Source organism: Peromyscus leucopus, chromosome 10 (assembly GCF_004664715.2).
Source record: "Peromyscus leucopus breed LL Stock chromosome 10, UCI_PerLeu_2.1, whole genome shotgun sequence".
NCBI lineage: Eukaryota > Metazoa > Chordata > Mammalia > Rodentia > Cricetidae > Peromyscus > Peromyscus leucopus.
In genome coordinates this window covers 22,226,162-22,253,031 of record NC_051071.1, presented here as the reverse complement: position 1 = coordinate 22,253,031, position 26,870 = coordinate 22,226,162, and the positions used below count along the sequence as shown (strand labels likewise).

The 26,870-nt window shown below is 45.5% G+C and overlaps 1 protein-coding gene, 1 long non-coding RNA gene and 1 pseudogene across 4 annotated transcripts in view; 1 reads left to right on the top strand and 2 right to left on the bottom strand.

Annotated features, from left to right (window-relative positions):
• Grb10 (growth factor receptor bound protein 10) overlaps positions 1-1,414 on the bottom strand; it is a 104,043-nt gene extending 102,629 nt beyond the window's left edge. Inside the window, exon 1 of the mRNA XM_028882958.2 lies at positions 1,215-1,414. The gene's annotated coding sequence lies outside the window, so the exon portion shown is untranslated. The remainder of the gene's footprint in view (positions 1-1,214) is intronic.
• Positions 1,415-4,207: 2,793 nt separating this feature from the next.
• Positions 4,208-26,870, top strand: part of LOC119088637 — a 43,025-nt gene continuing 20,362 nt past the window's right edge. The window contains exons 1-10 of one of the 3 annotated variants that reach the window (XR_005092318.1): positions 4,208-4,320; positions 6,676-6,806; positions 8,494-8,545; positions 9,007-9,136; positions 9,445-9,638; positions 10,897-11,024; positions 17,666-17,764; positions 19,761-19,948; positions 20,487-20,667; positions 22,449-22,599. This is a non-coding gene — a long non-coding RNA (uncharacterized LOC119088637). Of the gene's footprint in view, positions 4,321-6,675; positions 6,807-8,493; positions 8,546-9,006; positions 9,137-9,444; positions 9,639-10,896; positions 11,025-17,665; positions 19,949-20,486; positions 20,668-22,448; positions 22,600-24,116; positions 24,973-26,870 lie in introns of those variants that run through there. The other 2 variants (XR_005092319.1, XR_005092317.1) reach the window with 2 other exon arrangements.
• On the bottom strand, positions 16,095-16,249 carry LOC114702521 (annotated as a pseudogene).

Genomic DNA, 26,870 nt, shown 5'->3' with positions numbered 1-26,870 from the left:
CTGTGCCACTGGGGAGCTAGCGACTGGAGTTCTGGTAAGGCAGAGCGGAACATTAAACTGAGCACCATTTCTAAAACTCAGGGGCTCCAAATGGCTGAATCAGCATTTTCTGAAACAAAGTCTTTTGGGCCTGGCCTTTTAAACGGCCGCAAAGAGAAAGTTGTGCAATAACACATATTTACTCACGAATGCTACTTGTTTTGGACTTTTTCTTTGCATCTCTTGAATGAAACAGTTACAAGAAAAGAGTTTTTCAAAAACATCCTAAAGAAAGAGGGCCTTGTAAAAATCACCTGTGGCTCTCCAGTTTCGGTCAAAGAACACGAAAAAGAAGTTCGCGGGTGTTCTTCCAATTTCCAGAAAAGACAAATACAACTTAAAAAGTAAAGAATACCCTAATTTCCATAACGCACATGCTGCAGGCCGTCGCCAGGCAGGCGTTTGGAGAGGCAATCAGCAAAGGCGGAGAGTTGCATCAGAAATTTCCTTCTGCAAACGGTACCGCTCTTATCACGTTTCCACCGCTGGCGGGCTGCTAGTTCGCGAGCCCTCAAACTTGGTGTTAGGCCCCAGCGACGGGTAGCGGGGCCACTAACAGAACCAAAGAAAGAAAGGTGGGGGGGGGGGGGAGGGAAAGATCCTCGGTCCGCGGCGCGGCCGCGCTCGCTTGGGACTTGGGAGTGTCTGGCACCGCTGCCCGGCCCGCCTGGCGCGCGCGGCGAGGCCCGAGGCGCAGCAGGAGCACCCGCAGCTCCAGCGGCGCCTGGGCGCCCACCCTCCAGGGCGGTGGCCCCCGGGAGCGGGCGGCCCTCGAAGCGCGGCCTTGACCGCAGCCCCCGCCCCAGCCCCCCGAGTCACCGCCGTCTGACAAGACGGTTCAAGAATGCGCTACTGGGGCCCCGCACCTCCCCCTAGGGTCTGGAGCGCAGGGGAGCGCCCCGTGGGGCGCCCCAACCATGCACCCGCCGTCCCGTCCCGTCCCGCCATCCCACGCCGCCTCGCCGCGGGCCTGGGGCGCCGCAGCCCCCAGCCCCGAGGCGACGCCCTTCCGCCCGCCCGCACGGCCGCCCGCGCCTCGCGGGGCCCCCCGCGTCCCGGCCGCGGCCGGCCCGAGCGCAGACAATGACGGCGCGCGCGGGGACCCGCCCGGCCGCCGGGCCCCGCGAGGCGCGGACCACAAAGTAACTTGCGGCCGCTCCCCGCCCAACTCCTACCTGCTGAGTTGAGCCTCGTTGCCTCCGCGTGGCCGCCGGCCACACTCAGCACGATCCTCTACAGGTACCCGAGGGCAAAGACGGACACTGGACGGTCCCGGTCGCTGTGCGCGTGAGGGTGCGAGGAAACTTCGTGCTCCCGTGGGTGTCGGAACGCGAATCCCCCCCGCCACTAGACGCAGCTCCCTTCCCTTCCTGCCGCCTACCGGCCTCCCCACCCCCTCGATGGGCTTTAAACTCTTCGGGCCCCGCCCGCCCTCCCCGCCTCCGCCGCCGCCTCCGCCTCCGCCTCCTCCCCCGGCCGCTTTTCCTGCTCCTCCTCCCGCCGCCGCCCGGACCGCTCGGCGGCCGCCAGCGCGGGAGGAGCCGCGGCCTGGGCGCAGGGCGTGGCGCGGGGGGCGCGGGCCCAGCGACCGCGAGGCTGGCGTGGCACGATGCTCCCGCCCTGGCCAGCGCGCGCCCACCATGCTCCCGGGCCGCGGGACCCCCCGGCGCCACGCCACCGCCCCGGTGCGCGGCCGCGCCGGCGGAAGACCAACCGGACCTGTCCCGAAGGGCCATTCGTAAGCGAATTGTTCGAAACTCAGAAAGTACTCCCCAACCGCACAGTTCCAATTCTTCCTGGGCTGCGGCCGCCCGACACCGTCGTGGGCAGTCCCGGTCCCGGACAAGGAAACTCGGGCTTGCTCACGGCGGGTCGGGTCCGAGCCTCACCTTTCTCAGCCTCAGTTTCGCCAGCTGCGTGTGAGTAGTCGAAGGAGGGAAGCCTGAGAGGCCCTTCATTGTTTTCTTGAGGCCGCCGAGCCAGCCTCGTGTCCTTTACCTCTAAAGTGGGGGCCCGCCTGAAAGTAATGCCTAGACGGCCATACCCGGTTTCTAAAGTGACCGCTGAAAAGGCATCGGGGTTAATGTGAATCAGCCCCTTCGAAATAATTCTTAATGTGTGTGTTATGTCGCTTTTTTAGTACAGATAGGGTACCAATAATTACACCTTTTTCTTGGGTCTTGGCGTTGTAAAAGCAGCTCCAACCGTAAATCACCGTCGTTGAGAAGACACGTGGTGTGAAACATTCATGAGTTCTCCTACTTCTCTCCCTCACTCCGGCCTCTGAGGTTGTTCCTGAAACAACTGTAGAGAATAAAGAGACTAAATCTCTAAGAAGTTAACTTCCAGAAAGAAAGTTGAGGCGTTGGGAGTGAGCACGGGGCAAGGATTTGAAAGTTGTGTGCATTGTCCCAAGCTCTTTTTGAGCACCGTGTTCGGTGTTTGTACCTCCGGCTTCTAACAGTGGTTTTTCCGACCTCAGACTGATGTAATCAATGAAAAGTTTTTCCTTTCCTATAACTGAACACTCAGTCTTGTTTCTGGCCCTTGGTCCAAACTCAAAAACCCACAACATCCAGAGAAAACAATGTGAATAAATCTTAGATTCCTGGGGAAAGGAACACAAGAACTCTTTTGTAGACAAAGGATTCAAAAGCAAACCGAAGCAGAGGAAACCGGGCTAACTTCTCCCGAGTTGATTTGCCTCAAACTTTGCAGTTTTCCTGCGGGCTCTCATAAGTGATCCATACTGCACCAGACACAAAGCCTGCGGTCATAGAACTTTTACAGATGTTTGAAAGTTTCTACATGCTTTCGCAATACTTTTTTTTTTTTCCTGAATCGATTTGTTGGAAAGTTCCAAACACCATGAACCCTTCAGCCCTCTGTACATTGATGTAGCCTTCCCAAGAATCGAGATTTTTGTCTTATATAACCACCATACTTTTCTGAAATTCAGAGATTTATATTGATAAGAAACATGTAGCTAATCTAGGCTCATATTCTAGTTTTGTCCGTTTTTCTGGTAACTTAGAGCATTCTTTTTTCCTTACAAGACCAGTGCAATGATCTAGGCAAAAAGTTGAATTTCTTTGTCCCTAAACATGTGTGTTTTCAGGCATTACCACTCACTAGAACGGTATGTCGATAAATATCAAGCATTTTCTTGTTGGTGTCGGAGCCTGGACAGGCCCTCATTCCCACATTTCCTGGCTCCCCGTAGACCTCAGCAGGCAGGACACACAAAGCACCTTTCTGAACCACGGTTATGGCCTTACTGTGCTCCTGGGGCTAGAGTTAAGCCCCCCGTGGGGGAAGTCCTGGCCAATTCTGTAGGCAGACTACATTAGTACCTTCTCATCTCCAGACTCCTAATATTCCCTGCCCACATTTTCCCTCACAGAATGATGGCAGACGCACATGTTGTGAGGCTATGCAGTCTCCAAATGAGCCTGGAGAACCCAGCCTCCTGGGGCAGGACAGGGTGGCTTTGTGGCTCACAAACCTCCCAAAGGGGTAATATGTGAACTAGACTTGGGTGTCGAGGCAGGAAACAGGATTCCCTGGTAGTGAGGAATTCTGTTATCCAAACATGAGCTTCAGGAGGCTCATTCAGCTGAAAGTAGAGAATCTGATAGACTCTAATTTTAAATTAGTAATGAATTGATTAACATCTGTCTCCCTTGCTGATTGTAGGAATAGTGTCAGTGGTAACTATGTACCTTTTGCTAGTGTTCTGCCGGCACGAGGTGTGTGTGTGTGTGTGTGGGGGGGGGTGCCCTGGCCCAAAGAGGGCACTAAGTGGAACAAGTCATTGGGAAAATAAGAGGCAAATGAATGTCTCCATAGTGTAAATGAATGGAGTAACGGAGTGATCTCTCAGCCCCAGGCATCGTCTCAAATGTTGCCAGTAGCTTTGGCAGAGGGAAAGTGTGGAGGGCAAATGGCATCCTGACAGATGCTAGTCATGCCGCTCCGTCCCCACTGCACATGGTGCATTCTGGCATAGCTTAGAAGGCAGAGCTGGAAACCAGAGACCAGCCAGTCTGAGGACAGTCCAACAGAACACCCTGGTGGGTCAGCGAGTGATCTGCAGTCGGAATGAAATCACAGTATGTTATGATTTGTATATGAAATGCCACTCACAGTCTTCTCCTTCTTGTAGGTGCCGATACTGAGCACGGATCTTCAACAGTGGTGCCCTTTCAGAAGGTGGTGGACACCCAGGAGGTAGAACCTGGATGAATTCACAAGTAGGTCTCTTGAAAGAGGACTTTAAAGGTAATATCAGCTTCTCACTCCGTCCTTTTTTTTTTTTTTCCGCTTCTGACCACCATGATAGGAGCTTGTATGCCTTCCCTGTCGTAACGGATAGAATCTTTTGAAGCCATGAACCCAAAACCAAAAAACCAAACCAGAACAACATTTTTTTTGAAAAAAAAAATCCTTCCATTGCTTTTCTAAAGTGCTAAAAAACGCAGGCTCACAAATTCTCACATAAAGCCTGCCCCAGGACCTAGGAAACTGTTTACAAGACTGGTTCCTACATCCATCCAGGTGGCACAGCAGTAACCTTCATGGGTTGGTCCTTTTTCAGGATCCTCCTGTGGAGTGCTGAGGTTACAGACATGAATCTCAAGGCTCAGCCTGATCTGCATTTTTAGCCTACCATGTATACTTGCACATGAGTAGTCCAAACATGTCAGCTCTCTGAAGCATTTAAGCCAGAGTTAAAGCTTTCCCCAGCGTCTACAGAAGAATGATCTGGTGGCATTCAGAGTTTTTCTGGCTGTGGCAGTGACCCCATAGAGTCCTAGAATCTCAAACATGGAAGGTGAGGTAAAGAGGAAACCGAAAAGGTCTTTTGGGTCCAGGGAGAAGCATGTCTCCCTGCCGAGAGAAATCTTAGCTTCTTGGAGGAGAAGGACTCAATAGTTACATTTGGTCGGAGAATGTGGGAGCTGCAGCTGGAGGGTGGGAGGGTGAGGCTGAGTCAGGAGAATTGAGGCTGGAGGGGTCAGGAATACCTTACTCATCAGGTTCAGGCATTTGCCTTTAACCCAAGGACACTAGAAGATAATGTGTGTTATGGACTTTGCCCAGCAATCCTGGTTTTCTTGATCTCCGGCAGATCAGGATAACGCCTGGACCAAGGGGTCCATTTCCTAGGCAGCTTAGCCAGCAGGCAGAGTGATGAGCTAAACAATCAGGTGCTCCACCTGGGATTATGAATTAGAAGCATTGATAGGGGTCAGGACAAAGGACACCGAGTGAGGACCACAGAGTAGGGCTCGGTAGACCCAAATAGAGCCTGTAATTCTCGTCTTCTAGGCTTGGGATAGTATGATGTTCTTTGGACTGCCTTTATAATTTTGTTTTCTAATATCTTAATATAAGCTTTCCTTTTTTTGAATAGCTAGAATAAGAAGTACTTTTCAAAGCAAAATGGCCTCACTAAAAAAAAAAATATTTCTTGGGAGTTTCACCTATTGAAACAGTTTGCTAACAGGAAAATTTACTCTTTGTAAAGAAAAAAAAAGTACGTGTTGTTGAGTTTAGAATGGTACACAGTTGTGTAACCAGTAAAGATACTGGGCAGTATTGACCCCGAAAGGTTGCTTCATATCCGACCCTTGCAGTCAACCCCCACCTTACCCCACCCCCTGGGCCCCACATCAGTCAACCACCCACCTGCTTTCTGACCTTGTGGTTGTGCTGTTGGAATGTATGGAACAGCACGGAAGGTAACAGTGTACCTCACCTGTGTCGTTTCCCAGATTTCTACCTCGTTCCTTGTCAGTGCGGATTAGGCTTCCACGGTCTGGGTGTACGTCCATTTGGTCACTCCTTGTTGGTGAGGAGAAATTTGGGTCGGCCTCAGTTTTAGACAGTTATGGATAAAACGGCTAGACTTCCTTGTGAGACGCTCTTTGTGGGAACACAAGTTTCCACAAAACTTTCATAAAGTTTCCCTTGGGTAAACGACTAGGTAAAGCCGTGGTATGCTTTATCAGAAACTGCCAAATTATGTTCAGAGTAATCACACCATTTGCATTTGCACCCAAAGTCCTGACCATCCCAGTTACTCCAGACGTGCCCGGCAGTGTCCTCAGTTGTAGTCATCCATATTAGTGCGCAGTGGTGTATCTTTCCTGATTTAAATTTGCATTTTCCTCATAGTTAATAAGTTAAGCACTTTCTCCTGTGCTTACTTGCTGTCTGTCTATTATTTTGTGAAGCTTCTGTTCAAATCATGTTTCTTTTGGGTTGTTTTCATATTACTAAGTTTTAAAGTTTCTTTAATATGAGTGCATGCTTTGCTTATTCTCTCTCTCTCTCTCTCTCTCTCTCTGGACTCCCCCACCATTTCAAGCATCAAAGCGAAGTTTTTGGAAGATAAGCCATCAGTTTATTGTTCATGGCTTGTGGCGTTTTGAGTCCTGTTTAAGAAATTCTGGCTTCACTTGATACCAAAACCGGTATTCTTCTATGTTTCTTTTTTGAAGTTCTGTAGTTTCAGCTCTTACATTTACATTATTATCCGATTTGACTTTGCTTTTTGATGATTGTCTTGAAGGGGTTAGATGACGCCAGGTGTTTTTTTTTTTTTTTTTTTTTTTTTTTTTTTTTTTTTAGAAAACTCCATCGACTTCTCTACAGATCAAGAAGAATAGCTGAGACACTGATCGGTAAGGACAACGGTGTACTATGAAAGGGATAGACAGCATTCTCACATGGCAACAGTGGTCTGGAGCGTGGTGGCTGAGGTAAGTTCACTCACACATCAAGTCACAGAGGAGCATGCATATACACACCAACCTGCTTTAAGGAAGAGCTTGGAACCTTTCAGCTGGAGGTCAGTGGCCCTGCCACAGGGGCCAGGCAGCAAGCAGGACCTAGGCTCGGTCAGCTGGGACGCAGGCTGTGTGTCTTTGGGGCAAGGTTCTAAGGATGCCACTGAGGGATCCCATCGAGTTCTGTGTTTTTTGAGGTTGATTTTTCCATGTAAAAATGGAGATCACAGATATGTGTCCCTTTGAGTCTTCACGGCATGGTAGATGTCACAGAGACCACGGGGCAGCCAGTGCAAGACTGGATGCAGATGGGGAAAGAGTACAAGGAGAGTTCATGGGCCAGGCCACTGTAGGAAGATCTCACTCTGGAACAATGGTAGAGTCTGGGGTAGGGCTGGTGCCCCACGAGACATCTCCAGCCAAGCTGGAAAACTGAGCATCCGTTTGCACAATTTGGACCACAAGGCTTCCCAGTCCAAATCCCAGGCACTTCCAGTTTTGCCTGATCAACTTCAGGGTGCTGACTTCTCCTTAATACTTGTCCCCAGTAATACAGACATGGCTCCAGAAAGTCAGTTACTCTAGTGACTGTGTCCAAGGGACCAAGGGGACATTTCTCCTCTGCTCATGCTGGAAGCCTCTAGGAAATTTCATCTTACATCTTGTCTGGAACAAGGTCCTAGCCTATATCCCTGCATGTAGGAAGGTAAGTTGAGAGCATACGGCATTTTACACTTTGATACAGCAGGAAAGAAGGCTCAGAGACAAGCAGAAGGATCCAAACAAACATGTATGGCTCTTACAGCCATAAAAATCCAGGGCCCCATCTTCATTAAAGGTAATGTTCTAATGAAATTATACATGGGGTTAGAATGTGAAGGCTAGCATGCAATTATAAACTCTGGGTTCTGCTTAGATGTGCCTCTAAAATGTGAGGTCCTTTTTAGCCTCAAAAGAAAAACCCAGCCCCTTATTTCAATTACAAGTTAATTAACCACTAATGTCATACAAACTTTGCTTAATGAAATATATTTCCATCCAGTGCATTTCATGGTTTTAATAACATAAGTTTCAGGGCTAATAGAAGGACCCGAAATAAGGGTAAAATTACATAAGTGGTAAAAGTTATGCAGAGCTACAAGGGATATAATATCAGCATACCTTCCACAGTGTGCAAGGCAGTGAGGGAGAGTATGTTTTTAAAGTGAGACCTTACAATCAGTGTCAAAATTCTTAACACTGGAAACTCCTTCTGTTAGACAGTGTAGACTCGTGAAGAGGGTTCATATATCTGCAAAATAGAGACGCTAGCCCTCGGGAACGTGCTTGATAAAAGGTAGCATAGTTGGACTAGACACATGAGCTGTCCTCTCAGGTGGAGAGCAGTGCTCTGAGGGTCTGTATCCTTTGGGGACCTTGTGCCCTCTATTGGCCAAGGAACACGTCAGTTGCACAGCAAGTTATGCTTTACGGTCATGGGTATGTTCTTTCTCCTTCATTCATGTGTAGATGTAACCCGGGGTCCTTAGGATTGACAGCCTATCTGAATCAAAGTTGCATTGAGTGTATATTGAAGATTTTTGTAGGGAAAGTTGTGTTTTCTCATCTTCTATTTTTTTAAAATTTCATCGTCTCCTTTTTCCTCTTCTTTATTCCCCAGACAAGCATCTTTTAAGCATCTGCCTCATCATACTCATGGACATATGTTTCATGTATGTACACGCTGATTCTATATGCATGTCTCAGTTAATACTTACAGTACACTGTGAGGTAAATGCTACAGTTTTAGCTCTGAGAAATGAGATGTCTCAAGACCACTTAACTCCGAGCTTCCGTGACCCATTCGACGATCTCTGCGCCTTCCCGTCTTTTTTCTCTACTCGGAGCTGCCCCTCTTGTCACTTCCTTGCTATTTTATTATTTTTATTGTATAATCAGTTCTTTCAACACATAACCTCATGAGGTATCGTTTGTGCCTAATTCTGTGATTAGATTTTAGTAGAGTTAATACCTTCTCTCTTTAGGAAAGATGTTCTTGTTTACTTTCGGGTGCTACAGTGTGTCCTAGATCCAAGGTAGGAAAAAGGGACAGTCATGGAAAGAAGATATTAAGTCCATTATTGAGCAGAGCTTTAACTTGTCTCTCCCTCTCTCTTGATTTTTTTGCTTTTAGAGAACTTGAGGGTTTGACTATGAACGCCGTGTTGGGAATTGTCAGAGCTCAGAGATACCCACAGGTTGAGGACAGGACCTTGTTAGGAAGCTTGAAGAGCCATCCAAAACACTATGGAAGGAAGAGGGCAGTGAGTATGCAACTAAACAGTGCATTCAAAAGGTCCAAAGGAGGGAAGTGTCCTACAGATGGGCCTTGAGACGCCGGGTGTCATTCAAAACTATAACGTAGGTCAAGTGGATGCAGGCAGATAGAAGGGGAGCAATTTCTGGACTGACATTTAGATCCTGGATTCAAGCCCTAGACAAAAAGAAGACAGGGAGGGCCTTTATCTAGCTGGAGGACATGGGGCTAGGAGATCAGTATTCATTTACAGAAAAGATAGGTACCAATCACTGAGATGTGACTGACATCCAGAACACAAATGGTCTCCTTCAGTTTACCCTTAGATCAAGCTGAATCCCCACATCATAGAGGTCCTTGATGGAGGTGAGAGATGGCCAAGTGGGAAGAAAGTGGAACCAAAAAGAATGCCTTCACTACACAGCATCAATGGCCTTGGAATTGACAGCTTCAGTTGCCAAGCATGGATGAGATGCTGACTTCGAGGAGCAAGCTTCTTGTATAGACAGGTAAGATGCAGGTATTTACACTGCTCTCAAGACCTCAGGGGTGTTGCAGCCAGATTCTGGGTAGGCGACTGTGATGTCCAGAACAAAGGTGCTCCTGGAGTCCTCTCACAGGGAGAACTGCATGGACCCTCTGGACCACCAAGGGACCCCAAGCATTTGAGTAGTCTGGAGTTCAAGGAGACTGTGGGCTCTGTAGAGCATTAAGCACAGACAGCAATTATCAGGTGCTTTCTCTTAAGAACTATCATCTCTGTGTGTCCATAAACTGCTTGGAGTCGTTAGGACCTTCTGCAACAGGGCCATCACTCTTGAAGGAAACCCATCTGGGCACCATGGAGACGATCCTGTTGGGGCTCCATGATTTGTCCTGGCACAGGGAGGCCTTGTGCTTTGGTGTGAGACAGAAATAGGTCCAAAATCAGAGTTTGCTTCATAGGAATTGAGCTTGAACAAAGTCTACAGACTCACGGATGGAATCTTGTCAGGACAATTCTTACCTAATGGGATTGTTTTGAAGGGTTTATACATTGTATGTGGTTGTGGCCCTAATTATTCAATAATATTATATAGTGGATCAGTAATTCAGACAGAGCGGCAAGCATGGCTACTGACCTCTTACTTAGATTAGTTATTTTTCTCTTTGGTTTGACAACATTTCTGACATAGCAGCTTAATGAAGAAGGGATTTGTTTTGGCTTGTGGTGTCAGGAGGACATTGTGCTTCTTTGGGGAGAACGTATGGTAGAGCGGCTCCGGCTGTGGGTAAAGTAGCTGTTGCTTTTTCCCATCATGGCAGATCAGAATGCAGCGAATGAGAACAGAAGCAGCATGGGAGAAACTCTCCATGACCCATCTCCATTAACTAGACCTCACGATCTTCCCAAACAGCCCTATTGACTGGGAATCATGAGTTTCAAGCTGTACCACACCCCACGGTGTGAGTCCATTAATGGAGGCTGGGTAATTTTATAGAGAGAAGTTTATAAGCTCACAGTTCTGTAGGATGATGGGCGTAGTGTGGCATCAGCTCAGCCTAGGGAGGACCTCAAGCAACAGTGTCAGAATAAAACTTTGAGTGACTGTAAGGGGGAGAGCTCTGGCCTGGGGAAATAGCAATTCCAACTTCCCTTTCAGGCAGTATCTCAGGCTTCATGGAGTGTGGGTCTGTGTGATTCTCAGTGTGCCTACCTACCCTCCATCAGTAAATGGTGGGGACTAGTATGATCTGGTCTCACAGAAGTCATGTTGAAACTTACAGATGGAAGACAAGCCAGCAGACCATCAGTATCCCCGTTCTCCACCACCTGGACTGTCAGGATATGAGCTTTTCTGCTCTGCCACACATTGCCCGCCATGAGGACCGAACCTACTGAAGCCATGAATGAGGTAAGTCTTTTCTCACTTAAATTGTTTCTGTTAGGCATTTCTCAGTACAATGAACAAAAGGAGTAATATAAATGGGGGCAGATTAGTTTAAGAAGAGTGGGCTACCAAAAAAAAAAAAAAAGCGAGCTTCTCCTCCTCAGGCTCTCTCACTTCCTCTCTCTCATGTGATCTCTTCCCCTCTCACCTTTCTCTCCTGTCAGATACCATCTGATGTGTGTTGCAACCAGGGGCCCTCACCAAACATTGCCCCATGCTGTTTGGACATTCTAGTCATCAGAATCGGGGGTCAGGGTCTCTCTTCTTCACACATTACCCAGGATAAGATGTTTTGTTAGGGCAATGACAAATTCCAGGACCATTATTGTTTGCGATCACCTTTCCAGGAAGGGAGCTTGACCTTTGAGGCTCTTGGTTGCTTTCTTGCTGGGGAATAGGAGAGTCAGCAACAACCTAGCTCGTCAGATGACAATGTCCAAAGAATGCATACCTGGATCCCCTGCCTGGAGCGGGACACCCTGTCCCCATCCCCACCCTGTTCCATTGGCGGTTGCTTTGAAGGGCCAAGTGGGTGGCCCGCAAGGTGAGCTTTGAGCTGGGCTGCCTGATCCCCTCTTTATCTCAGAAGCATTCTCCACACCCATCCTGGGGGCGAACAGCCAGCCCTGCTGACATACATTAAAGTTCAGCAGCAAGCGGGTAAACTCCGTGGTGGCTTTGTTCCAAAGAAAGAAAGTAGAAAGCAGCGCCGTGTGGCTCAAAGCATCTCCTTTTATAACCATCCGTGGAAAGATAAATTTCCCTCATAGTCACAAGTTGACAGGAAGAGTTAAAAAATACTTGAAATGTCAACTATTTATATAACCTTTGGCCTTTTCCCAATACTGCGATGTGCATGCTTCCATCTCAACACAAGAGGAGTGAATTTCCTGTTTTGTTTTGGTTTCGGCTGCCTCCAGGCACCCCTTTCTATGAATTGGCACCCTCCGCATGCTTGTCTGTTGGGCATTTGGCCAGTTTCCAGTTTTTGGCTGGTATGAATAGCATTTCAATAAACACCCATGGGCAAGCTGTGTATTTTTTTCTCTTCTAAAAAACATATCCTCCCCACCCAAAACACTGATAGTTTATTTTCCTCCTTTTAGTAGAGTCAAGAAAGAATGATTCTCCCAAGTTACCTTGGAGTCTAACTTTGTATCTGAGGCTTAGACATAAAGGGCTCATCCTGGAGCATCTGCCTGTGGCATAAGGCAGAGCTTGGTGTTCCTGGTGGGCCACATGCTGCTGCCGACTCTTGGCTTCTCTTCACCCCTTCTCCCGTTGGCTGGTCCTGCTCACATGTGTGAGATGTTCCTTCGATCTGTCATTCCCGAGGACATGTCTCCTTCCATACTGACCACTCAATTTCCCCACAGTTTCAGTGTCCATTTCCAGCCGGCTCCATGTTTACATGCCAGAGTTAATCTTCGTAAACAAGGCTATCTCTTTAGGCTAACCCAGATTTCACACAAGGTTAGGTTGTAAGATAGAGCCTCTGATGAGACAGTGGGGCTGTATCCTGAATGGAAGTGAATTTAGTTTACTCTTAGTTCCTAATGGAATCTCGTAAACCACTCTCAAATCCTAGTGACTATTATAGTTTAAATATGAAATGCCCTTTACGGGCTCATGTCTTGACTGTCTGTAGCTTGTAGTACTATGTTGCAGGCTTTGGGTCTTGAGAACCTCTGGCAGTAGGCAGCTAGGGATGTGCTTTTGAAGATTATACCTGCGCCTGGTTCTGGTCTCATGAGCTCTATTGTGCTTCTTCCTAAGTCCATTATGGTATGAAGAGACTCTTCTACACCTGCCCTCCCTCCACCATGAACTCTACTCTGTCTTACCTGTCTTGATGGGCTGTGTCCTCTAAGACCATGATTCAAAATAAATCCTTCCTATCCTAAGTCGTTTCTTTCCAGGATTATGGTCATAGCTACTTAAATGTAATTAACACAGTGACTTAGAGCCAGCGCCCTGCTCTTGGCAAGTCCTAATGGATCAGTGATTGTTATCAGCCTCACCTGGGTTCCTCCGTGCTGTGGACAAAGAGCAGAGTGGGCTGGGGATGGCTGGAGATGGCTGCTTTTGCACTGAACACTGCATGAACATTGAAAATCGACCACAAACTCTGTAACTCCACATTAGCGTTTTCTCATGTCGTGTCCTAGTCACTATACAGATGAAAGTGACACAGATCTTGCCCAGCTTCTTCAACCCATGTATCACAGATGTGACAGTAGGTCAGCCTGGAAGCAAGATATTGTGTAGGGGAAGCGGTTAGTGTGAAAGGCATTCACTTGGGATACCTGTGAAAGGGAAGGGAGGAAGCCAGATTGATGGGAGAGAAGTTGAAAGGTAAGGAAGCCAAGAAGGGCACAGTTAATCCTACAGGTGGCTCTGGCCCTAACACCGCTCTTTTCTCTTTTCCATTGGCTGGACTTTGAACAACGTTGCTTCCAGTAGGGGCCTGGGCATAGGGTCGGTCTTGAAGTTCCAGTGAGTGCTTTCTGTCACCTACATGTGCGACAGTTGGGAGAACTAGCCATGCTAGGGTAACAAAAAAGGTGGGGAGTGTACCAGGTTATCTGGCATTGCATGCTGTGACAAAATACTTGAACCTTGAACCCAGGTATTTTGTAAAGAACGAGTTGATCTTATAGCTTTGGATACTTAAAGTTCAGAATTAGACAACCCCACATTTAGTCTGTGGTAAGAGCCTCCTTGGGTATATCAAATGATAGCAAATGTCATCTTGGGGTGTGTGAGTGTGTGTGTGTGTGTGTGTGTGTGTGTGTGTGTGTGTGTGTGTGTAGGGGATTGATCACACAGTGAGACAGGAAGCCAGACAACAGGAGGAAGAGACCACTCTCATAAGAACTCACCTGTTCCATGAGCCTGTGAAGGATAAACAGCATTCATCCTTTCTAAGGACAATGCCACCGGTTACCCAATTACCTCCCACTAGGCCCTGCCCCTTAAGGATCCACCACCTCTTAAGATTTCCACAGTAGGAACCAGACTTCCAACATAAACCTTTGGGGGACACACTGGCACCGCATCCAATCCATAGCCCACTTTAAGCAGCTGTCACTCAGCCTGCACTCGTATATGAACTTGAAGGCACTTACATAACCGTTGGATGCTCAGCCAACACGCTCAGCAGTGTCCCTAGAAGAAGCATGCCGTTAGAAGGCATGCTGAGGGTTGTCTAATCCAATACTACTAACTGGTGAGAACTGAGCACCGGTTCTCTGTGGGACTCTCCCATTTTCTATGAATATTGAATTATTCTTCTAGAGCAAGCATTTGTCTGTAAATTTCATGCTGTTTCTCTATCTGCTGCAGTGTCTTTGATAGATGGCCTCACAGGCACCCCAACTTTAGGGCAGGCTGACCACTTCCACAATTCATAAACCACTTCTCAGTCTAGGACTTCCTGTTATAGGTCATTCATGTCAGTGACATAAAGCCTCAGAGTTCATTCTTGAAATGGGAGTCCATACACAGGTATAACTGATGAGCCCCTCGCTGCCACCTGTCTCTCCCCAAGTCTCTTAAGCTTAATAAACTCATATAGCCTAATAAAATCCCACAGATTGGGTGGCTTACATAAAGGGTATTTATTTTCTTACAATGAAGGAGGCTAAAAATGTTAGTCAAGGTGCCAGGCAGTGCTGGCTCCTCCTGTGGCTTTTCCCCCGTGGCTTGGAAATGACCATCTACTGAGAGCATCTCTACAGGATCTTCCTTCCTTATAGGTCAGTGTCCTAATCTCCTCTTATGATGACACTAATCTTATTGGACAAGGTCTGACTCCTGGCACCATCAGCTGTCTTCATCTGTTTTGGAGGACCTCTCCAAATTTGTCACATTTTAATTAGAGCTTTGAGATGTGGAATTGAGTGATAGAATTTAGCCATGGACACCCCCCAGACCAGTGCTTCCATGCATATCCCCTTCCAGGGGTGGGCTTCAGATGTGGCAATAGGCCACCTTTTTCTTTTCCTTAGCACATGACTCCTTTTTTTGTTGCTGTTGAGAATTTCAGACATGGACTGTCTCACTCTCAGCCCCTCCAATGTTCTCCATGCTCCCTTTCAAATTCATGACCTCTTCTTTTTTGAATGTATGTGTATGATATGTTTGTATGTGCATGTGCACGCACATGCATGTGTGTATAAATGGCAATTGGTTCATTTAATGTTGCCTATATATATAACTAGATATAGTGTTGTGTTAGGGCTGATCATTTGGGATTGGGTATCCTCTCAGAGGGCTTGTCCCTGGAGAAGACTGGTTCTTCTCTTAGCAAACATTACTTGCCAGCAGCTCGTTCATTTAGGGGTGGAGCCTCGTGAGGTTTTCCCCACCATCCATGATGACATGTTGACTGATAGGGTCTTGTGTGGCTATTGTTTAGGCAACCATGTTGTGGGTGCAACATTCCTATCATGTCTAGGATACTCTCCATAGCTGTCTTAGTCTTCTGGCTCTTAGCATCTTTCCTTCTCTTTCATGTTATTCCCTGGGTTTTAGGTGTTGGAATGATGTTTTAGATGTCCCATTTGAAGCTGGACACCTTGGTCACTTATTCTCTGCATTTTAACTACTTGTAGATCTCTATAGGAGCCCCTGTATTCTGCAAAAAGAAGCTTCTCTGATGTGGGTCATAAAGATAGGTATTTAGAATGCAGTTGGGAATTATATCATATACGAGTGCAGAGAGAGAGAGAGAGAGAGATCTTTATCCTACAACTCCTCTGGAGCCACATCACTTCCATCTCTACTGACAACTACCATCAGCACATTCCCTGAACTCCAGACTTTGATTCTCAACCATCAGACAATGGTGCCAATCTGCCCTGCATCTATTTCAAATTCATCTTCATGAGTTGGAGGGCCCACCCTGCTTCTTTCTTCTTATTTCCCATGTAGAATCCAGGGCAGAGAACACACTGTTCCAAGCCATGGAGTAGAGAAAGGTTTATCAGCGTGTGCTCTACGGACTGGCAGCATCCACATATCTTTTTGGTGGTAGAGCATAAATACTCTCTACTACCACAAATTATGCAGTTGACTTTCCTGCTTTTGGAGAAATCATGGGTTAGCATACCTGTAGTGCAATGGATGAGCCTCACCTTAGGAAAATCACCCTCATGATCATGAGATCTCCCTTGCCAGGTAAGTATGTATCCACACCTCTAGTAAGCTTGCTAGAAATGCATACTCTCAGGAACCACCCAGGTATACAGAATCAGTCACTCTAGGGCTTGCAGCTGTAATCTGCTTGAATGGGTCCTGACATGCTGGTCTGAGAAACACTGACTGAAAAATAACACTCAGGATTCAACCTAGACACTACTGAGCCTGCTTGGCCACATCGTGTCCAGGACATATATTTGTGCCATTAACAGTGCAGTGAATCCTGTTTAGTGTCTACCTTCTCCTCTGAGCTCTGGGGACCTTGATTCAATCGTATTTACTTTACAAACTAACCCGTGCACTGTGTCTGACATTGAGCGGAGGCTCAAATGCTTTTGAACTGCTATCATGAAGTTGGTTCAAATGATTAACTTAGGGCCAGAGATGTCCCTACCTGTGCAACAAATGAGCCCCTACCTTGAGTGGACTCCACAGCAGCAAGTGAGGGAAGGCATAGTTAACGCACACTGCACCTTTTCAAGAGAACAGCTCCGGGGAGGATGATCACCACCTGAACAATCCAAGTGTAATCCCTGACAGCAGAATCTCATTGTCCTTGGTATGTAAGCCAGGATTTTACTCATGTTTAAACATAAGGTGTACAATTCATCCTGGTCCCCAGGAAGATAGCTTTTTTGTGTGGAAGCAACCCCTCCTGAAGGAATGACATTGATCCCTCCACGTTGGGATCTTTCCCTGGAAGCCTTTGACATACTGAACTCAATAAAACATCAGACAGCAGGTTGCAGCCACACAATGGCTTAGAGAAAGTAGATACTACCCAGCTAGAACAAGATACACGTGGAATCTTTCAACTTTTTTCTTATTTCATTTAAAGTCATAATAACCTATGAAACAAAGTTATTGCTCACCTATTTTGCTATGGTTTATATAGGAGACCTCCTTTCTGTAGCTGATTGGGCTGTTGGAGTCACATTACCCAAGAGAGGAATTGTCAATGCTAATGGGAGCACAACAGAAGACTAAGGGAACAGTTTCTCAGCATGAGCATCTCTTGCTTAGAGCATCCATTTGGGGAGTATGGAGATGCCAGCCTCATTCACAGTAAAAGTGCCGGGAAAATTAAAACCAGAAACTCACTTGCGAATGAGCAGTGGGAACTTGAACACCCGAGGGAAGCAAATGTGCTGAGTGGTACAAGATCCACAGAGAAGCATCGCCATGAGAGACAGGAAGGACTGGCTGCTGAAACACCCACGGGTAGCTTTCCGGGCTCATTCATAAAGTTTTCCTTTTCTTAAGGTGCATGTGAGTGGTCCTCTAAGTCTCCAACCCTCAGGAAACTGGGCTGAGTGTAGTCTAGAAATTTAGATTCATTGTCAGAAGTGTTTTGGGAGTGACAAGCATTTTATTGTGATCAAGCCATTATCTGTCATTTGTAGGAGGAGCAACAGCATGGCATAAAGCCAGCCATGATCCCAGGAGTCAGACAGCCTCGGCTCAAACATGACTTCTCGTTTCCGCGGATTCATCTAGCCTAGGTAGGTTAACTCTTCTGAACCAATGTTTGCCTAGTGCCTGGAATAAAAACTGCTCAGTAAATATGAGCTACTCACAATCCACACTCTTTCCACTGTCTCACAGTAGTCTGAATATTAGTCATAGTGATATTGAAATCCAGTTCAAACATAAAATGTTTAGTTCCTTGGTGAGATGGAGTGCATGGGAAGACTTTGTAAATTGTAAAGGACAGCTATTAAAATTATTCTAGATATACTGAAAGTATAGAGGATGCAGTGTGCCGATCATGTGCATCTTTAGATGACTCTAGTACCCTCAGTTTTGGTACAGTCAGGGGAGCTCAAAATCCCCTGTAGATTCTGAGGGATAGCCGCACTTCAGTCAGTTGTTTTCAAATGACAGTCCCTCAAACATCAGGGCCAGCATTTGAGAATACCTTAGAGAAACACGTTCCTCAGGTGACTGGCTCAGAAATTTAGGCAGGCAGTTGACCTTAGGCAATTATTATAAACAAAGAATCCGCCCCCAACACCACCCCTGCAGACAAGCGAGTTCTAGCCAGAGGCCCCAGGAGAGCACACAAATAAAGATCCGGCCCCAAAGAGTCAACTTCCAGTAAGTGACCAAGGCCAAATCACTTGTTTGTACAGCCCATGGCCCAGACCCCACATTCTCAGAAATTCTTAGCCCCTGGCTTTGATCCATTGCAATGTCTGACTATTGCTTTCCTCAGCCTACCTGAATACCTTTAACATGAGAAAGGAACGGCACCTTGGAGTGTCCTACACTGACAAACAACAGACAAACATAAAACAAGCCTTGGTTGTGGCCTCACTATACCTCATCTCCAAGCGGCAGCACTTCTGAGGCTGACCCCAGTCTCCCCAGATGAGAGAAGCAGCTGGTACATCTTTCACTCAGGAGTTGCAGGAAGTCATCTTACCCACACTGTAGTTTCCCGCCCAGTGAAGGCGCTACTGCCGTTCCTGCTTCATTTTCTTGGTCTTCCCCGAGCTTAGAAGGACTTGCACTCACCTGGCCTCCTTCACAGCAAATTTCAGGCTGAAATGTCTCTCAGTGAAATAACCTGCAGCAGCGAGGAGCTAACTTCTTCTGACTCTAACGATTTGGGCATGTCATTGACTGAAATCTCTTTTTATGCAAGAGTTTTAATATCTGAAAGGCACATAACCACTGGTTGAGATTTCTGATGTGTTAGAAAATTGGAGCAAAATAGAAACTTTTTAATGTTAAATAACATGTTTACATAAATCCTGATGCCTTATAGTTTTATCAAAAATATAAAGCTAAAAATAAAATGAAACTATTTCAATATGGTAATTATAAAACAATGATAAAGAAGAAACAGTTTCTTTTTTCTTGGCTCTTATGAAATACTTCATATTAACATTGCATTTAGTATTTTGGTTTTTTGTTCTTTGGTGTTGTTTTAAAGTGCCTGCTCAGGCCAGGTATGGTGGCCTTCTCCTATAATCCCAGCATTTTGGAGGATCCTTGACCACATTTTGAGTAACAATGTAAAGAAAGTTGCTTTTCCTAGTTGTTGTAATTTTAATGTGATGGCCAAATTAATGAATTAATGTTTGGAGGTGAGACCTTTGATAGGCATATCTGGCAGAGAAGAAAAAAATATATATCTAGAGAGAACTGTACTTCTTAAATTAGTTGTATTCAAAGTGATAGTCCCCCAAACAGTAGGGCCAGCATTTGAGAACACTTAGAAAAATAAGTTCCTCAGGTGACTGGCTCTGAAAGGCATAACACACACACACACACACACACACACACACACACACACACACACAATTTATATATGTGTGTCTGTCAAAAGAGGGAAAGCGGACTTGTTAGACTGGCTTACACTAGAGGTCTGGGTGGTCTAACAATTGTGTACATGCTGAGGGGCTGAGAATCCAGCAGGCAATCAGCCCTGGGAACTAACTGAATGCCTTTGCACTCCTAACACAACTAACTGAATCCTAACTGGCGCTGAAGTCCTTGAAAACTGCTGGAGGATCCTTGGTCTCCTTCAGTCCGTTCTGGAAAGTCAAAGGAGCTGGAATCTGATGTTATCAGAGAATGGCATGACAGCAACAGAAAGGTGCTCTGGCTCCGGAAGAAGTTGAGGCAGGCGTGCAGGCAGTGCTGGTTTTCCTTGGACCCCAGAAGCCACAAATTGAAAGGTATCATTCACTCTCAAGGAGGGTCTTTCCCTCTCGGTTATCTAATCCTCTCCGGAAATCTCACTGACATGCCCACATGTGCGTTTCCTGGTGGATTCTGGCTCCACTCAATTTGACAATCAAGATGAGCCACCACAATAGGTGTGATGATTAGCATTAATTGTCGACTTGGTAGGATCTGGAATTATCTGGGAAATGGGCTTCTGGTCGGGCCTGTGGGAGATTATCTTGATTATGTAAATTGATGTGGGAAGACTTATCTAAATTGCTGGTGGGACAGTTCCCTGGTCAGGGAATCCTAGGCTGTGTGAAATGGAGAGAGCAAGCAGCAGAACACTCACCTGCTTACCTTCATGGATCACTCTCTGTTTCCTCCTGGTGGCTGTGATGTGACCGGCTGCTTTCCTGCTGCCATGGCTTCCCTGCTGTGATAGTTTGCACCTTAAACCGTGAGTTAAAATAAGCCGTCTTCCCCTTAAGTTGCTTTTCTCAGAGTGTTGGTTTTTTTTGTTGTTTTGTTTTGTTTTGTTTTCAATAGAATGAAATTGCTTTGTGGCAGAAACAACATTCACCAGGAAGGAACCCGAGTGCTCATCCATTCAAAGAACAAACTTGCCAAGTCCGAGAGCCAGTTACCCACCTCCCGCGGCTTCCAGAACAGACGAGGAGGAGAGGCGGGCACTAACAAATTCAGGCTTTTGAAGGCTGGCAGAGTTCCGGTAAAGTACAATTTTCAAAGTTGTCGTGATTACGGTGGATTGATAGGGAGTCCTAAGACACGGCTTCCAGTGAGGAATTAATTTTTCTGGGTGGAAATCTGGGAGGGATTGGAGGATTGCTGCCTGTGACTGTTATATTCTGTAATCTCAGGGTGTTTTATCACAGCAACAGAAAAGGAACTAAGACAGTAGGCAATTAGGATCAGTTGAAAGTGGGGAATCTCGTGATGCCATCGGGGACCTTATAAGAGGAAAAAGCCTCAGCAAGCACATACACTCTCTCTTACTGTGTGACACCTTCTGTTCTATTATGATGCTAAAAGAAGGCCATGTCAAGATCCCAGCATCCTGCTTTTAAGACTTCTATGGACCCTTGAGACAGATAAACTTCTGTTCTTTGTAAGTAACTAGACTTACATTTTGTTATAGTGCAAAAAACAAACAAGCAAACCCCCAAAACCTAAGAGACAAATTCATAGATGAATAAAATTTGGTTCAGAGATGTGAAGCCGTTTTTCCCTCAGACCCTCAGAACAACACAGGGTATCACGGGTTCAGGCTGGTTCCGCTTCCTGGAAGCAGATGTGCGAGACTGTGGAGTACTGTCCCACTCTGTGCAGGTAACGGAGACTTTGCAGCCATGAACTTTCTCCCTCCTGGCCTTTGCTCTGTTGTCACACTCTTACTTTTAAATACATTTTAACCTGTGTAACATCCTTATTTGTTCAGAAATGGACAATCAATTAGCTTTCAGTGTGTTTTCAGGGAAAAAAAAAAAGAAAAGAAAAACTCTTAGAGTTTGCCCACATCCGTTAATGGACCTGAAGCGCCTCGTCTCTCCGTGTGGACACAGGTTTCCTCTGTGCCGTGGCTGCTGTTGATCCCCGCCTTGACGATTTAATGTCAGAACGAAAAATGTTGATTCGGTTAAATTATTTCCCTTAAACATGCGATTCTCTGGAGAGTTCTGTCTTGGTTTCAGTGCTTCTGGATTGTGTGTTTCTGACACAAAGGTGGCAGTGGCAGCTGATGCTCCTCCTTCCAAACCTGTCTACCGTTCCAGTTGTTAGGGGGGAGGGGGGAGCATGGACTGAAGCCAGTGTTTCCATCTGAAGGAGAAACTGACAACCTCTCCTCCCTGGAGGAGCCATGGCCAGCCAGTGTCAACCACTGATGCTCAAGTTGGCATCTTCTCTCAGGTCCTTGCTGGGGTATTAGAGCACCAACTAGGTCATAGAGAGGCAGGAGAGATGTGTGAGAGCCCTTTGCTGTTACTCACGTGTGGGGGACGTTCAGCTCTTCTTGGCATATTGTTTATCGTGGTTTAAATATGAGATGCCCTGCAGAAGCCCTGTTTGGACTCTTAGTTCCCAGTTAGTGACATTGGGAAATTCACCGGACCATTAGGGTGTTGCTTTGCAGGAAGAAGTACATCCCCGGGCTTTGGCATTTTATATCTACCACTACTTTATATTCTCTAATCTCTGCTTCCCGTGTGTGGATGAATGTGATCACTCTGCTTCCTGGCTGCCAATCCAGCCTCACGCTCCTGCTGGCATGCCTTCCCTGCTATGATGGACTATACCCTGTCTGGAACTTGGAGCCAAAGTAAACTCTTTTTCCAATAGACTTCCTTTGTCATGGTATTCTTTCACAGCATCAGGAAAGTAACTAATGTGCTGCCCCTGCCCTACCCTCCTGGACTGCACACTCACTCAGCATACCAGTAGTGGAGGTTTGTGTGTAGCAGGGAACTAACTCTTCCTCATGTCCTTCTTTAGCCTTGCTGCAGCCATTTAGACAGACAGCGAACGACGCCCAACTTCCTCATCCATGTGAAGCAGATGATCAATATCATGAATTCATGAGGCTTGGAACAGGCAAGGAGCAGCCGTTAACTCCATGAAACCGTTAACTCCATGAAAGCAGTAGGTACTGTTTGACACTTAAATCGCATTTGAACATGTCTAACTGTGTCAGGCTTTGCTTCAGAATGTCTAAACAAATCTCTGAGTTAGAAATAGGAGCTAGATTGGTGTCAAGTTTCCGCTTATGGGCCACCAACCTGTTCAAGGTGTGGCACATTCAAATTCTTACACAGTTATACCACTTACACAGTCATACCTCAATAAATGTTTCAGCCACCTGATGTAGTACACCATCTCTCACTACTAGACCTCAGCGAGGGAAGTAAGTTGATCTTAAGTACAAATCAGGGGACACATTCTGTTGTCCTTGGAAGCAAACATGGTCTCTGCGTGATTGCTGTTTGGTCTGCACTGTGCTTGGAAATGCCCATGCAGTCTGCAGCTGAGCTATGCCCTTTGAAAACAGACAGCTCACTGGCCCCCTCGCCTCTGCCCATCGATCTCCAGAACTTCTAAAGACAAGGCATGTGACACTGGCCATACAAACAGAGACTGCTTTGATGATAGGAAAGGGACTTTCTGCTCATGTTCTCCAGAAGGAAATTTGTATTTTCGCGTTGTTAATTTACTGGACAGTTTAGAGTTTGATGGCTTCTCCTGTCTCGTAGGTACCATAATACAGCCCTCTCTGGAGGGCTCAGCTTCTGTAATCTCGCACATCCCCACACTAGATCAGCCCCACTGCTCCTCCCCCTCTTTTTGAGACAGGATTTCACTCTGTAGCTCACATTTAGACCTGAAATTCACTATGTAGCCAAGACTTATCTCTGGATTCTTACTCCTCCCTTACCACCCTTGTTTTGATTTTATGTGCATTTTATATGGTTCCTTGATTTTTTTTAATGAATAGAGAGCGATAGCTTCAAGTCTTATACTTCTGATGGGGTTCTGTTTGTCCATATGATAGTCTCTCTGGCAGTTGCTTTATAAATTTGATGCTGTAGTATTTGATGCGTATGTATCCATCATAGAGAGATCTTATTCTGTAGTGTATCCTTTATCACCAGAAAGCAACCTTCCTCATATCATGTAGCATTTCCTGGTGACATTTTTGTATGTTTGAAAAACTTTAAGATGAAAATAATTGTTGAAAGAAACAAAATAAAAATAATTGTTGAGATCAGTTGAAAGCCATTTAGATATTAATTGTTGTATTCTTTCAGCTTCTCCAAAGACCTAGAAAATGTCAAACTGAAAAGCTAGGATGTGTTAGGACAGCAGTGTGAAAACCACTTCGAGTTTCTATTCAGATGTGGTTGTGGTTTGCAAGATAGAAAGTGAACAATTTCAATCTCTGAAGACAGATTTGAATCTAGGACCAAGGGCTAGAAAGATGTGTCAGCAGTCAAGTGTACACAATGCTCTTGCACTGGATTTTATTTCCTAGTACCAGCCATGAGTGGCTCACAGCCACCTGTAACTGTGGTTCCAAGGGACCTGGTGCTCTCTTTTGGCTTCTACACACACACGCTCCACCTATACACACACTTAAAAATAGTAAAATAAAATACAGTCTTTAAGTCTGAAATGGACCCGGAGCCTTCAGTTCCCTGTCGTGAAATAGGAGCAAACAAACTCGAAAGACCATTGCGGTCCTCACAACGACACGTGTGAAGATGGAAGCCAAGCAGGGAAGTGCTCAGCCTAAGTTGCCTTCGCATCTTAAGATGCTGCCATAAAAGTTCAACCAGCATCTTTATACTCAAGAGTTCTGATTCTGAAGCCAAGCTCTTAAGACTTACTAGACCACCTCAGGCAAATCACTTGATTTGCTGGGTCTGTTGTTTTTTGTTTTTTAATTTGTAAAATAATCCTGAAAATTGTTATAATCACATGAAGTGATTAAGAGTGTATTTTTAATGTACAATCTCACTCTCATTACAAATGCCAGTGTTATGTATTTATCACTTACTGAAAGCCAAATATTATTCTAAGTACTTTTCAAATATTAAATAAATTAATTCTCCTAACAATCTTAGAGATCCCTACAATCTTATGAGATCTCTACAACTAGAGGTCTCAGTTTAACTTGTGAGGAAATACACACAAAGAGAGAATTACTTTGCCCAGAGTAGCACAGTTGGTATGTAGGAGAGGTTGGATCCAACTCCAGACAATCTGCCTCCAAAATCCTTACTTTGATCTGTAATGTCATCTCAATATAAATATTAAAAAGACAGTATTCTATTATTGGGGGGTTGCTAATTTGATTGACTAGGATCATTTTGACATAATCTAAAAGTATATATTAGATTTTTCAGAATATTCCATCTGTGATTTAGCTTTCTAGAAGTTTTACTGAGTAAATAAGTTGAGTAAATAAACCTGGCCTCAAATAAAACACAACACAAATAAATAGCATCAATAAAACCTGCCTGGTAGGTGAAAATCTATATACAATGCAGCTAAACATTGTCATCCTAAAATTTTAGTTGAGTGGAAAGTTTCAGGTGGTAAGGACCTTAACAGATTCATCTGTCAGCATGTTGGAATGAGTCTTTGATAGGCTGGAAAGAGGCTTTTTATAGACTCAAGCAAAAGAATCTTCTCTATGATTCAGCTCCGTGGTCTCAGGTGAAGTGTGTCACACAGAAAGGAGTCATTGCCATGGTTGCTCTCCTTTGAGGAGAAAAGATACCATATGTTCAGAAGTGTTGGTGCACACATGCTGATAGACTATCAACCTATTGCTATGGCTTGAATATGTCTCCCAGTGCAATGTGTTAGAAGCCTCATCTTCAGTTTTATACATTCATGTGTTTGAAAATGGGGCCCTTGGGAGGCAGTGAGCCTCAGGTGTCATGAGGGTGCAGTTTCCATGATGTCCTTAGTTGCTTTATAAAAATGAGTAAGAGAGACCCAAGGTAGCACCCTCACTCTGTCTTTCTATGACATGTCCTCTGTTACATTATGATGCAGCAGGAAGGCCCTCGCCAGCAGCGGAGCAAATCCCAGGGCCATGCTTTTGTGTTTCCTAACCTCTAGAACCATGAAGCAAAAGCAGTGGTTCCCTGTTCTTTATAAATCACCCAGTATCAGATCCCAAAGATTATGAAAGAAGGGGATTGGCTGTAACCCTGAACAGTAAAAGGCCTTTGAAGATGCAAAGGATGAGTCATCTGGGGTTACCAGCATCATGTCACGTCCAGCTAGATGGGAAAACCACTTTGGCTGCTCACACATACACTGTCGTTTTAAAAGGTGACAGACTATTTGACCAACAAACACTAAAAAGAGATTTTGAGCTTCTGCGAAGTTAGTATGAGGTCACTCACTGTTAAAATATAATAGGGCCGCTTAGATAATGCCTTCACTGACAGGCGCACAAATGACCAGTATCACATATCACCTTTATTTGCAGACAGGCCTGTCCCTTATCCTGTTCTGGCCAATGTCTGATGTTAGCATTGGGATCAGCTTTAGAAAGACCTGGACTGAGGAGAAGATTCATTGGTTCAACTATTGAAAGGAAGACAAAAAGATTCAGAGTCTGTAATTTTCCCACCCACATTAAGTTATTTGGATAAAACTCTGCTGTCATAATGGGACTGAACTCACTAAAAATAAAATATGTCTGAGAATACTTTCGCAGGTTTGACTACTCTGTGAGAAAGAACAGAGAAATTTGGGGGCCTCTGCAAAATACAGCCCTGTATCAGAAAGTGTTGGCTTTTGTTGAAATTTATTGCTGGAGATTTATCGACTTGTGAGATAAATATTGACCAAGTCAAAGTCAAGGTTATTACTTATCTTCAGGAATAATAAATCTTAGTGTTTTCAGTGACACAAAGTCAATATGTACTTTGCTGCATAAAGTCCAAATGAAGAGTTTCATCGAAACATCTGTAAATCTCTCCATCATGACCACAATGGTAGCTTTACAAATTTTATTATTAAAGAAAGAATGGTATAGAGGCCTGGTGGGAAGATCCGCTGTTCACTGCTATGCAGGTAGCCAGGTAGCCCCATTTCCAGTGTGAGGGAACACTGGCTGGCTTCATGGTTGTTAGTTGGTTCCTGTTGCCACCGATTCCAAGTCACAAGAATCAAAATTTTCTCACCCTACATAGGAGGTAGAGTGAACAATAGATTCCTGACCACTGGTGCATTTCAGGACGAAATATTGTAACTTTTTAATACATGCAATAAATGGATTCCAGCAAAGTTGATGGAACAAATTAAATGAAAACAGTCTTGGCTCTTTGGCAAGTCTGTTTCTAGCAGATAGTCACCTTTTTCAGTTTACTCCACCCACATCCCTCAGCAGTCATAGGG